Below are 14,188 nucleotides of genomic sequence, written 5' to 3' on the forward strand. Positions count from 1 at the left end.
TCTGCAGCCCTGTGTGCATATTTCCTTGGGAATAAGTCTCACTGAACTCAATAGAGGTTATTTCTGAATAAACACGCACAGTAGCAGGACACAGCTGTTTAAATTGTTAACTAGCAATACAGGCAATATATTTTTAGCATGTCAAACAAAAGAAATGTATTGCCTTCAGTAACAGTTACTATGCGCTGCAGATGGAAGAGAGAGGCTAGACTAGAAATTTCACGTGGAAATCATGGAGAGCGGGGGATAGAAAGACAAATTTTTTTAAAGCTTTTTTATAATAGGACTTCTTTAAACAGAAAATAAGCGTCTACGCAAGAACAGTTTCAACCACGTTGTTATAAAGAGCAGTCCCCCCCCCACACACACATTTTCTGTGCTGCTTCAGTTTTTTCCTCTCAGCAGCTCTTCAAGTGCTAATAATGCAGCCATTAGTCGCTGTCTTACACCTGTAGAATCACTCAAATTAATTGAATGCCACTGTTCAAGATTTACATGAAAATGCCACCCATAGGCAGTGATTCAGTTAAAATCAGCCTTGCCGTTTGATTAAAAGTAATCATTGAGGATGGTATTTCTGTCAAAAAGTGTGGTGCGGTATTCCTGGGATTAGACCACTTCATAATTTGTGGGGGAGACCGTTTGTATGTTTAATTTCCCCTCATGTTCTACCTGTAAAAGCTATCATGTCAGGAAAAAGGGACTAAGCTAGTGCTTCTCTCTGACATGTTAGTGTTACACACTATGGGAAGTTTTTTTTAAAACATGTGGGGAGAAATAAAACATGACATCTCCCCTATTTGTATTGTAGCATGTTAAATCAGAAAAAGGGCTGTACTATGCATCCCCCCCCCTTAATATCTGAACGAAGTAAAAAGCTTTTGTGGCTTTGACCATCCCAGTCTTTTGTCCTGCAAATAATCATGCCTGAATTACATCTCTATTCCACTGTAATCGGCTATTTAAAATTACTCCCCTGTATGAAATGTTTGTGAGGGCTATTACGAGTGTAAGCTAGGAAAAAACTGAGTGTAGATGTAAATAAATGCTTATACAGTGAATGATGTTATCCAGAGCCAATCTTGAAAGTGAGCTGAGGGAATCTCAGCTGAGTTTCCAAATGACAAATTCAAATACTCGACTACATCCCATATCTTTATTGCAAGATTACATTTATCAAAGGGAAATCAGCACTAGAATGACAAAATGTTGCCCTGCAATGGAAAAAGTTGGACTTCAGTATGTAGCAAAGCAATCTATACAGTTCCTTTTTGCTCACTTTTGAGGCTGAACAAATTGGCTCCCGGTGGTTCCCGTTCCATTTCTGATGACAACGTAAGCTAATTGTGAATGTGATTTTTGAGCAAGCCATGGTCCCATGAGAGCCCTTCATAGGAAGCTATAATCGGGCAGCAAGAAACCAATGTGAGCTTCCCAACCCCTGCAGAAGAGTGGTAGAGGAGAAATTTGGTAGGAAACGGAAGAGTAGGAAGTATCCTAGATTTTAGGGTTAAGAAACTCTGCATACTGGCTTCCAAAGAACTCAGAATCTCAGGGGATGGGGGGGGGGGGTGCTGCTGAAGTGAGGAGGATTTGTTGAAGAAGATAGGGTATGAAAAAGGTATCAAGTGGCCATTAAGCCCTAAAGGCACAAGATAAAATCGGAATGTTAACAGTCTTGAGTAGCTGTGAGAGCACAGAACTGATCTGCTGTTAGCTCTCAGCAAGTAAAAGCTGATGTCCTATTAGAGCCCAACAGCTGTCAGCATTAGCTTACATCTAAATCCATTTCTTATCTGCTTGACAACCTGGATAACTTTTGCCAGTGAATGTACAGGGAGAGCAGATGCAGAGAACAATTCAAGCATGTAGTGTGTGGCTCACGAAAGCTATAATATAAATATTACATCTCTTCCTATGCATAACTAATGCCTCCTGCACACATCATGTGGATTTTGTTTTTTAAAAGAGCAAACTGAAAAATCCATGGCATAAACAAGATCACAGGGTCATATCCTTCATTTAAAAAAAAAATACTGCAATGAATATATTGGTGGGGGCAGGACCCTGAGAGTTTGCCATCACAACTGAATCCAACTCTGGGCTTGCACAGCCCTACCTGGATAGGGCTATTTGTGTGGAGCTCCAGGTAGCCCAAGTATTTTACCTGGGCTTTTACTGAAATAGAACAGTGCAAGTGCACCCCTCTGCCTCAGTCTCTGGTCGTGTAGCTGCATTGGGCCTGCAGCCCAAGCAGCCACATAGCCAGAGCACCTGGTAGCAGGGAAATTCCCCAATGCACTGTACTCCTTGTGCAGTCCCTTGTCGGGTTTCTGGAAGTCAGGCTTTGTTTCCATGGCCTCCAGATGACTGCGCCGCTCCCAGAAGTGCGGCTTGTGTGCAGTGCAGCCGAAGACATTGTGAGGATCGTAAGGGGGAAAGGTGGGTACAATCCTCCTTCCCCCCACCCACCAGCTCTGTAGGAGCCCTTTTAACAACAGTTTCTCACTGGGGATTAAAAGGCAACCAGGAGAAGCTCTGCTACTGAGCATTGCAGTGGAAGGGTCCCTCCTCTTTGGTTCCAGTGGAAATAATCAGACCTAGAAGCACAATCTCAATGGAATATTGAGAATCTCAGAATCTTTCCAGATAGTAGTTTATTCCAACATGACAACTGATTCTTATGGGTGATTTTGCAGGCAGCCCAAATACAGCCTATAAATTCCTTGCATTATATGCCTGTTCTTGTAAGTTTCACTAAGTTTAATGTGACTTACTCCCAGGAAAGTGTGTATAGGGTTGCAGTCAGGACATTTTAGAATATCAGAAAGGAGGAAAGGGGAACAATTCAACATAATTATAGGAAATTCATTAGGATTTTCAAGAGGATAGGAACATAGAACATAGGAAGCTGCCACATATTGAGTCAGACCATTGGCCTATCTAGCTCAGTATTGTCTTCACAGACTGGCAGCGGCTTCTCCAAGGTTGCAGGCAGGAATCTCTCTCAGCCCTATCTTGGAGAAGCCAGGGAGGGAACTTGGAACCTTCTGCTCTTCCCAGAGCAGCTCCATCCCCTGAGGGGAATATCTTACAGTGCTTACACATCAAGTCTCCCATTCAAATGCAACCAGGGCAGACACTGCTTAGCTAAGGGAACAAGTCATGCTTGCTACCACAAGACCAGCTCTCCTTCCTCCACACCAGTGGGAGGAACCCAAACCCACAATGTTCCCCTAGTGTGGACAGAGAATTGTGGGATGAGCTAGTGCAAGAGCTGCTATTTATAGACACCTGCAGTTCATTGTGGATGCCCACAAAACCTCACATGAAAAAGCCCTCCATCTGGAAATACCCTGGAAATGATGTTTTCCACTTCCTCCAAATGCTGATGGGGGGAAAGACATCGGGAGCCAGCGTGGTGTAGTGGTTAGAGTACTGGACTAGTATCGGGGAGACCCAAGTTCAAATCCCCATTCAGCCAGGATACTTGCTGGGTGACTCTGGGCCAGTCACTTCTCTCTCAGCCTAACCTACTTCACAGGGTTGTTGTGAGGAGAAACTGAAGTATGTAGTACACCGCTCTGGACTCCTTGGAGGAAGAGCGGGATATAAATGTAATAATAATAATAATTAATAATTTCAAGAGATTGTAGCAGCTCCATAGACTATATAGACATTCACATTTGAATGTGCAATCTACATAACTGTGGGTCCAAATTTGAACATTCCATATCCAAAATCAAGAAGAGGCACAGCATGAGAGCGTTACAGTTGCCATTATGAAACAATTGCAATAATTCTACTGTTGTTAGTAGGACAACTGATAAATGGTTTCATGGTCACTGCAGTAAATTGCAGAAGAACAAAAAGAAAGGATATTAGAAAATAATGTTGCCCAATGCCCACTCACAGCTTGAAGAAGAGAACCTGCAATTGAAAAAGTAATAGGAAACAATGCCACCTGCCATCCATTTACTCTTTAACATTTGAATATTTCATAGATGGACAGAAAAATGGTGGGACTGAGATAAAGTAGGGAAACAAAAGAATGGAAAGGGTAAGTTTTATTCTTTTTTTTTCTCCAGTAAAAAGCAGGGAAGGTATAAAAACATTTTTTTTCTGAAGGCTACTGGAGAAGCTGAACTAAATGGATTTCTCTGGATTTAACAAAATAAATGGCTTAGAGATGAGTAGCTTCTGACTTCTGTGCAGTCTTTTTGAAAAGATGGAATGGGGGGGTGGAATACAGCCAAATGCCGAAGGCAGATAAGCCATTCAAATGCAGGGAGGGTCCATTGGAAACATCTTTATATATATATTTCTCCAAGGGCATACCCGTCGCTAATCCCATGTGTGGCAGCTCTTGAGGGAGTTCACGGGCAGCTGCCTGGATAGCAGTGGGGACGGGGGAGAAAATGGTGGCGGCGGCTGGCTGGCTGGTGGGTGGGGAGGGGAAGTGCCAGCCAGGCCAACTGGTGACGGATAGTGCTGCTGGTGGGCAGGGAAGGGAAGCACTGGCCTAGCCAGCCGGCGACGGAAAGCGGACTATGAGGGGGAGAATGGACTGGAGCTGAAGGAGGGGGAAAGAATGGAGTGGGGCTAAAGGGAGGGGGGAAGTAAAGGCGGGGAGGAGAGGCAGGGAGAACTAGGGGCACAGATGCTCTGTGCTGGATCAGCTAGTTCTAATTTATTCGGCTTGATCATTACTTACTGCCTGTATGAAGAAAACTACTTAATCTTCCTCTGTCCTATGTATATGGGGATTTTTCAGATGGGTTTCTCATAGTCATCATATTTCTGTTTTTAGTTCATTAATCCATAATTTCACATTTAAAAAAAACAAAACCTTAAGGTTACCCTTAGATTAATGGACCAAGCCAGATATTTGCCATACTGTAATTATATTTTATTGTGGTGGTGCATCCAGAGTAAATTACTCATAAGTAGTTGCACTGAAATTAAATTTAGCCATGATGCCCCATTAATTTCAATGGGACTCCTTGTGAGTAATTTACTCTAGCTTTCAGCTAATGATGATGGTGTTTGTTTTTATATAAAGATCTCAGCCTTGTAAAGAAGGCCGTGAGGTAGGATTGTGGTTCTGATGCTCATAGTGGCTTATTTAAGATCACTTAGTAAATTCAAGACTGAACTGAAATTTGAACAAGGTCTACTTTCTTTTTCTATGTGGTCGCTAGGAGTCAGCACCAACCTGACATCACTTAATCAATCAATCTACTTTCTCCTGGATCATGCTCTTAAGTGATATATGGAATGGTCTCTCTTCCTCTTTTTTTTAAAAGGATTAGGTGGACCAAATTCTGTGCCAATGCAGAGGCACAAGCCATGACTATAAATTGCATTACAGATATATTTCTTAAGAATTATCATCAGATATAGATGCAGATATAGATGCAGATGTTTACAACGGATCTGCCAGTCAAACTTATGTAGCAGGAATTTATGCTGTGTTCGCACCAGACTTTTTGTGCACTTTGGTTTTATACTGGCTGTGTGCAATTTCTAAGCAACATCATGGAATCTGAATCATTGTCATAAACTGGTTATGCACGAGTGCACAAGAGGGCAACAGGATCTCATACTCTTGCTTACTGTAGGAATTTGCAAAGCTCCAAGCAATTCAATCAGACAAAGTGCACTTTGGCTGGCACAGTGTGTTAATGTTTGGTTTGCAGACTGAGCAGAGTGCTCAACATTATACCAGCAACAGCAGCGACTAGCAAGAGCTGAAGTTGATTAGGCAGGAGAGAAGTATAATTACTCTTTATTAGGGATGTGTGAAATGTTTCGGATACAAAACGTTTTGTACCCAAAGCAGCCCGTTTGGGGTGTTTTGTAGGCAAAACAAAACACCCATTTTCCAGATCCAAAAGTTTTGTATACAAAACAAAACATCTCTGTTTCAGCTACAAAATGGTTTGTTGTTTCGGACCTCCATTTTGTGATGATCTCTGAGTCAGTCTCCATTTTGTGTTTGTCATTTCTTTGAATTTCCCGCCCTTCCAGCCTTCCGATCGGTGACCTAAAGCATGGGCTGACCTGCTGACAATTCCCTCCTTGTTCCCCATTGGCTCTTTTGCTTCTTGCCACTCTTTACTGACTGCACATTGGCCAGGGGAAGGGTTGAAGAAGGGGCAAGGGTGGGAGGAAGTTCAAGGAGGGGTTTTCAATTCATTCAGCAAGTTAGTAGTCGCCGTTCTGCCTTTCTGCCTAGAGAGAGAGAGAGAGAGAGAGAGAGAGAGAGAGAGAGCTAGTTTGCAGCATTGTATTCCTCAAGTTGCCATGATGCCATGCCATTGCCTATGCCTGCCTTGTTGCCAGCCTGAGCCCAGCCTGCTATGGCTACTGCATGTCAGCCTGGGAATGGATTCAGGGGCAGAAGAGTGGGTTGGGTGGTAGTGCCCCAATGGGTGCCTGCCAGGCTGTCACCACCCAGATTCCAAAGGAATTGGGCAAAGGGCTTATTATTTGTGATTTGTTAAAATTTACGTGTCTTTAAGATTTTCCCTCATAGGGAATAATGGAGGTTTCAGCAGCCCCATAACTCCACTTGGGGGGCACCGGGATGGCCCAGAGCGAGTGGTGGTATAGTGCACATAGGGTACCAACCACCTCCATGGGTTGCTAACCCATGGGGTGCTGGGTGCTGTTGTTTCTGTGGTGTTCTGAGTGTAGATTCTCTGGTAGCATATGAGAGTGGATTCTTGTTTTTCACTGAAAATCTCATATGCTACCAGAGAATGGTATGTGTTCTACACTGAACACCTCAGAAACAACAAAACCCAGTACCCCACGGGCTTGTGGGTATGGGTGGTTGGCACCCTATGTACACTACACAACCACTCGCTCTGGGCAACCCCAGTGCCCCCCAAGTGGAATTAGGGGGATGCAGAAACCTCCATTATTCCCTGTGGGAGAAATCTTAAAGACATGTAAACTTCAACAAATCACAAAAAACCAGCCCTTTGTCCAATTCCTTTCAAATAATTCTGGTACCTTCCTTGCCCCCATTGGGCACAACCACCCACTCCACTCCACTCTGTGCCACCCCTTTCCCCTCAATGTGAAGTGATACATTTGCTGGAATCCCCATTATTCCCTATGGGAAAATTCTTAAAGACACATCAACTTAAAAAATTCCCAAACATCAGCCCTTTGCCCAATTCCTTTGAAATTTGGAAGGTAGCTTCCACCCATTGGACACTACCACCACCACCCACTCTTTTTGCCCTTGCACCCTTTTAAAAATCCAAAGCTATACAGATTTGGATTCTGAAAATTCGGCTACAAAACGAAACAGGGGTGATTCGGATACAGAAAATCTGGGTACAAAACAAAATGGGGGTGTTTCATTTTGGATACAAATTGAAATGAAAAAATTCCAAAATGCACACTCCTACTCTTTATACTTATGGACTAAGCACAGCCTCCTTATCAGTTTGGCTCAGCAATCAGGAGAGAAGCTGCACTAGCCTGAGCCCTACAAAGGGTCTGTTGACACTACTTCTTATGGCCTGACTGAAGGTCTGTCTAGATGGCAGTTTATTCCAACATTAACACAAATTCCAATGGAAAATATTATGGGGCATCTACATGACCTTTAACATTTCCCATTGGAATTTGTGTTAATGTTGACCTTTAAGCCACCTAATGGTGCAGCGGGGAAATGGCTTGACTATCAAGCCAGAGGTTGCCGGTTCGAATCCCCACTGGTATGTTTCCCAGACTATGGGAAACACCTATATTGGGCAGCAGTGATATAGGAAGGTGCTGAAAGCCATAATGTCATACTGTGTGGGAGGAGGCAATGGTAAGCTCCTGCTGTATTCTACCAAAAACAACCACAGGGCTCTGTGGTCGCCAGGAGTTGACACCGACCCGACGGTACACTTTATCTTTTTCATGACCTTTGAAAATGTTGCTTAATTTTTTAGCCCCATCTGCTGGCAATCTGTAAAAAACTGTGCCTGTTTCAAGTCAAAATTAAAGGCATGGGTTTTTAATGAATGGTCAGCAGGTGGCCAGTAGATAGCTCTAAGTTTAAACATTTCTGTGTTTAAATGTTGTTTCAATGTACCATAAAACCTCCACTGGAATATGTGTTCATGTTGGATTGGCTGTCTATAGACTGAGTTCCTGGGTTTGCTGTGCAAGAGAAATCAAAGGGGATGCAAGAGGCAAATCAGATTATCAGATTACGGTTGTCCCTGTCATATGTTCTTTTATGTTCACTGGGAATAGGTTCTTTTTCTCAGAATCTGTATAGAGCAATGTAAGCACTGAATTGTCCCAAATCATATGCCAGCCCATGCTACACCACTCCATGCACTCCTGGTAATTGAGGTACCAAACACTTCATAAGCCTTTATTCTACCTGCTGTGAAATCTGACCAAGAAACCATTGAACAGCAGCAGGTACTAGAATGCTATGGTGGCATTAGGGCAAATTAGACATGATATTTAAAATAATGTTGGTACTGCATTTTTCTCATACACAGCAGCTGCAGGGGATCTAATTTGGATTGGGACCATGATGTGGTTGTAGGCCCGCACCACAGCCCTGTGGTGTGGGCCTATCTGTGGCCCCCACCACAGCTCCAATCCAGATCTCACACACATCCCAGCTGCTATTTGTCCCAGGAGAGAAGAAGAGCTACCCTCCCAGGCAGGGGTGTAGCTATAATTGAGCAAAAGGGTTCAAAGAATCCAGGCCCCCAGCTCCCAAGGGCCTCGCAGGTCCACACCTCCCTATTCTCTTCATTATCTCCCTCACTCCGAGGGGCCGCCAGAGAGGGGGTGAACACAGGCCCCCTCTCCCCTAGCTACACCCCTGCTCCCAGGGCACACAACAACTGTGGGGGCTTTATCTGGACTGGGACAGTAGTAGGGGCAAAAGCTTAAGAAAAAAACCCCTCATGCCATGGTCCCAGTCTTGACTGGTCCCCTTGGAGCTGCTATTTAGAGGGAAAAACCATGCAAGAGCCATGGATGCAAGAACCACACATGTGCATGTGCAGTTTGGCCCTTAGGCCTCAAACACACATGCAGCAGAATGAGACTGCAGGGGTATGCATCACCTTTTTTTTAAAAAAGGTGATAAAATAAAAATAAAAACCATAAAAAATGATTGCCAACTTGCTGCTCCTTGGCTCCATGTGAGAGAGCAGGGATTTGAAAATGCTTCTCTAAGTTAGATCTTTATTTCTGCCTTCTCCCCCTCACCACGCTCCCCCCACCCCACCTTCAGTGAAAACTGACTATGTCAGTTATAAAGGAAGATCTCTGGCCAGCTGCCAGAGCACAAAGAAAAAAATAGACTAGGCTGAAACATTTCCCACTGGTTATGAATACAAGTGACAAAAGGCTATGCATGGGTCCCGTCCAAACTGATCCTTTAGTAGTTTGGAGCTGAAATGGTTGAAAAAGTATCTGCTGGGTGAGCCAACTGCAGTTATTCACTGATCCTGCAGAAGTCTCTGTAATTATTACACCGACAGTTAAAATGAAAGCCAAAGAATCCCTCCCCCCGACCCCACCTCTGGTTGAGGATTAGTGGGATTAGAAGCTGAGTTGTTCCTTTTGAGGCTTGAGAGGAAAATGAACCACAAGAACTGATAGCCCTCTTTGCAGGCATTGGCTTGCAATACTGGGAACTAATGTTTCCTTGTCTTGCTCCTAGGGATCATGCATGCTATTGGTTCAAGCTCACTGGTCTTCACAAATAACAGCTCTTCTCATGCTGACCTCATTCATAACCAAAAAGTGACTGCAAAAATATACAGAAGCACAGCTATCCAAATTGGCCCTAGGAGAGACACTGATACCTCCCAGTTTCTGTGGATAATGGGATCATTTCACTAGAGAACAGGGCATCTGCTGTATTCCATGACTGCTCTCCATAGCTTTCTATGTGGAAGTGGCAGCTTTGATTCCCAACAATAGTTGCTGAAAAGGCCATCTAGTAGAATCTGAAATTTCCTATTGCCTAATAGAGATTGGACTGGTTGACACACTACTCCAACAAGCCCCCTTTAATCTCATGGGGAAGGAGCATGGGCATCCACATCTCTCTCCATGCAGCATGCTGGCACCTAATCACAAAAGGGGTAGTTTGCTCAAACCACCACACTATGTATGACTCAAAACTTCCTTAAAGTAGTATTTGAATCACATGTAGAGGGACAATTTGGACAAATCACCCCTGTGAGATGAGGCGGAATGGTGCACTGGTACACCAGATGGAGTGTGAGAACTGAAAGATGTTCCCCTCAGGTAATGGAGCCGCTCTTGGAAGAGCAGAAGGTTTCAAGTTCCCTCCCTGGCATCTCCAAGATAGGGCCATTGGTCTATCTAGCTCAGTATTGTCTTCACAAACTGGCAGCGGCTTCTCCAAGGTTGCAGGCAGGAATCCCTCTCAGTCTCCATATAACAGCTCCTGCTTTAAGGAGCGACTGTCACCAAGCTCCACCATCTGGAATCTACCTGAGAGATAGGAACAGAACCACTGCAGAACAGTGCCCCCTTTTCCCAACTCCCCCAGGTGACCCAGAAGGATACCATGGTCGATGGTATTGAACGCCGCCGAGAGATCTCAACCCCATAGCCCATTCTAAAGCCAGTTTGAAATGGGTCTAGATAATCAGTTTCCTCCAAAAACCGCCTGGAGCTGGTTAGCCACCACCCTCTTGATTACCTTGCCCAGCCAGGGGAGATTGGAGATTGGCCTATAACTATCCATCACTGAGGGATCCAGGGAAGGCTTCTTAAGAAGCAGTGTAACTATTGCCTCATTCAAACAGGGAGGCACCCTACCCTCCCTCAGTGATGCATTTATGATATTAACTAGGCCATCTCCAACAATCTCTCCACTAGATCGAAGCAGCCAGGTCAGGCAAGGATCCAGAGAACAAGTGGTAGGCTGTACTGCTCCAAGCAGCTTGTCCAGGTCATCAGGAGTCACAGATTGAAACTGATCCAACCTAACACTGCAAGAGGGATCATGGGATACCTCCTTCACAGACCCTGCAGAAATAGTGGGGTCCAAGTCAGCCCGAATACAGGAGATTTTATCTGCAATGAACCCACTAAAAGCGTCAAAGCAGAGTATCTCCGGGAGCTGATTTGAGGCAGAAGGAGCAGAAATTATACTCCTCACCACCTGGGATAACTCTGCTGTACGTGAACCTGCAGACGCAATGCGCGCCGACCAAAAACGCTTTTTTGCTGCACGCACTGCCATTGCATAGGTCTTCAAATGTGTTCTATGCTGCATCCTGTCAGATTCGAGCTGAGTTCTCCTCCACTTGTATTCCAGTTGCCTACCAAGCCGCTTCATCCCCCGCAACTCCTCCGTGTACCAGGGAGCCATCTTAGAAGCAGGCCTGGAGGGACGCTTAGGAGCAATAATATCTACTGCCCTGGTGAGTTCTCTATTCCAGGTTCCCACCAGGGCATCGACAGAATCATCGGCCGCACAAACATCAAAACCCTCTAAGGCCTTTTGGAAACCTACTGGGTCCAGCAGCCTTTTTGGGCGGACCATCCTAATAGGTCCATCACCCCTGCAGGGGTGGATCGTGACCGTGATACCAACCTTAACCAGGTAGTGGTCTGTCCATGACAATGGGGTAACCACCGGATTCCCCACCCACAGAACACCCCCCTGATCCAAACAGAAGACCAAATCCAGTGTGTGGCCGGCAACATGAGTTGGTTCAAAAATTAATTGGATAGGCTCATAGTTGTCATGTCCGCTATGAACTCCTGAGCCGCACCAGACAAGCCAGTCCCAAAGTGGATATTGAAATCCCCCAGCACCAAGAGCCTGGGAGACTCCAACACCAACTCCGCGACCAGCTCCATCAGCTCAGTTAGGGAGTCAGTTGGGCAGCGGAGTGAGCGGTAAACCAACAGAATCCCCAAACTATCCCTAGTTCCCAGCCTCAGAAATACACACTCAATATAAGTCAACTGTCTCACAGGGGCCCTGGTAAGGGAGATAGTATTTTTATGGACCACAGCCACTGTACCCGACCCCCCCCCTGCCCACTTCCGCTAACCTGCTCCACAACAGAGTAACCTGGAGGGAGAAGCTGAGCCCACACTGGGCCACTCGCCTCCCCCATCCAGGTCTTAGTTATACATGCCAAGTCAGCTCCCTCATCCATGATCAAATCATGAACAATTTTGGTCTTATTTTGAACTGTAACTGGCATTACAAAGGAGCAAGGTCAGGCTCTGTGGGTTGTTGGTGCTGCTCCCCAAGGCCTGAGAGTTGTCAGAACAGTTGGAAGTAGAAATAGTTACTAGATTACTAGTTTCTCTTCCCCTGTAATGGCCAGCTGTTCTGCCAGCACCAATTCTTCTATTCCCCACCACTACAGCAATAGCTGCCCCAAGGCTGCCAGGCGCACCCCCTGCATCATCCCCTTCAGGAGAGCCCAAACACATCTCATCAACTAGGCCTGGCACAACTCAGGACAATAAAAACAGCACTTGGACCCAAAAATCCACCCACCCACAGAACAGCCATCCCCCAGCCCTCAGTCCCACCCATGAAGGCCCAGCCCCAAAGGCTGGCCCCCTTTGGTGGCTGGCTTTGGCAACCGCCTACAGGCAGGCCGCCGGCCACACCGCCAGCGTGTCTTCAGCGATATTTATGAGCCTTTAAAACTTCCCAGCACCCCTTCTGCCACAAAGGACCGCTGGCTGACACAGGTGTTAATTGTCAGGCTTTTCTGAGGCAGCAGGCTGGCAGACAGCTCCTCGTCCGGGCAAGATGGAAAAGCAAACCCAGAGGGGCCAGATGTAAAGTCCAAGCGGGTGGGGGGGGGAGGGAGGAAATGACAGTCAGACTTTCAAACCTTCTCCTCCGTCTCTTCTCCTCAAACCTTCTCCTCAAATTGCTAAAAATTGTTAGCAATTTTTCTTCTGGCACTAGGAGATTGTCCTTCGTCAAACTCATTTGTGAGGTCAAAACAGGAGGCAAGATCAAATTTCTCTCCAACTCCTCTCTTGAAATCAGACTCCCTTCCCTCTTTTCTCATAGTATGTATGCTTAAAAGAACTGTTCCATTCTTTTTATCCAATATGACATTTGTTTTGGTCCAGAATATTGGGAACATCCCTTTCTCACTTTATAAGGCAACTATACTTGAACAAAGTCTCCCACCTGAAATGTTCACTGTTTTGCACACTGATTCTGATCTACATAAAATTTATATTTTTGTTCTTCCCTTACCCGATCACGAATCAATGCATCCTCAGGGTGAGATGGCATGGAACACCCTATCAGTTGTGGCCATTGGGTAAATTTGATAGTAGCTTTGCATCCTTTCAGCAGTTCTAATAGTGATTTTTCTGTAGTAGAATGAGGAGTAGTTCAATAAGCAAATTGAGTTTGACAGATTGCTTCTTTCCAGGGTTGTTGTTGTGCAGTAGCTAGTTGTAAACTTTATTTTACTAATCTGTCCATTCTTTCCACTAAGCCATTCCCTCAAGGATGGTACAAGGATGGTCCATGTGTCTCATCCCATGTTATGCAGGTATTGCTCCATTTCAGATGAGGTAAGCTGTGTCCCATTGTCAGTCACTGGTTTTTAGGAAGATATTCTCTCGCAAAAACTGAAGCCATGAATTCAAAGTAATGTTGTCAGCAAATGAAACTTCTGGCCACCTGGAATAGTAATCCACCATCACTATAACCAATCTTTGTTTTGCAGGTTGGTTATCAAAAGGCCCCATTATATCCAGAGCAAGTTTTTTCCAGGGACCACTGGGATATTCAAACTTGAGTTAAGGGGGTGGTAAAAGTCTTCTGCCTTTTGTCACATACAACATAAGCCATACAGTGCCTGATTATATTTTTAATGTGTTTGTCCATACCCGGCCACCAAAAGCTGTCTCTGATTTGCCTTTTAGTAAAGCTCTTGCCCAGGTGACTTTTGTGGGCAGTTTTGATCACTTTTGCTTGTAAAGGAAGTTGGCACCACCAAATGATCAGTCCTCAGCACCAGCTCATTGAGAAAGGACAGCTCACTTGCTACATGCATATATGGTTGAAGATGTTCAGGTACTTTGTTTTTACATGGCCATCCATTAACTATGTAAAGTTTAAATTCAGTAGCCACTTGACCAGCACTAAGGGCCGCTTTCCATTCAGAAG

This window comes from Hemicordylus capensis, chromosome 5, assembly GCF_027244095.1.
Source record: "Hemicordylus capensis ecotype Gifberg chromosome 5, rHemCap1.1.pri, whole genome shotgun sequence".
NCBI lineage: Eukaryota > Metazoa > Chordata > Lepidosauria > Squamata > Cordylidae > Hemicordylus > Hemicordylus capensis.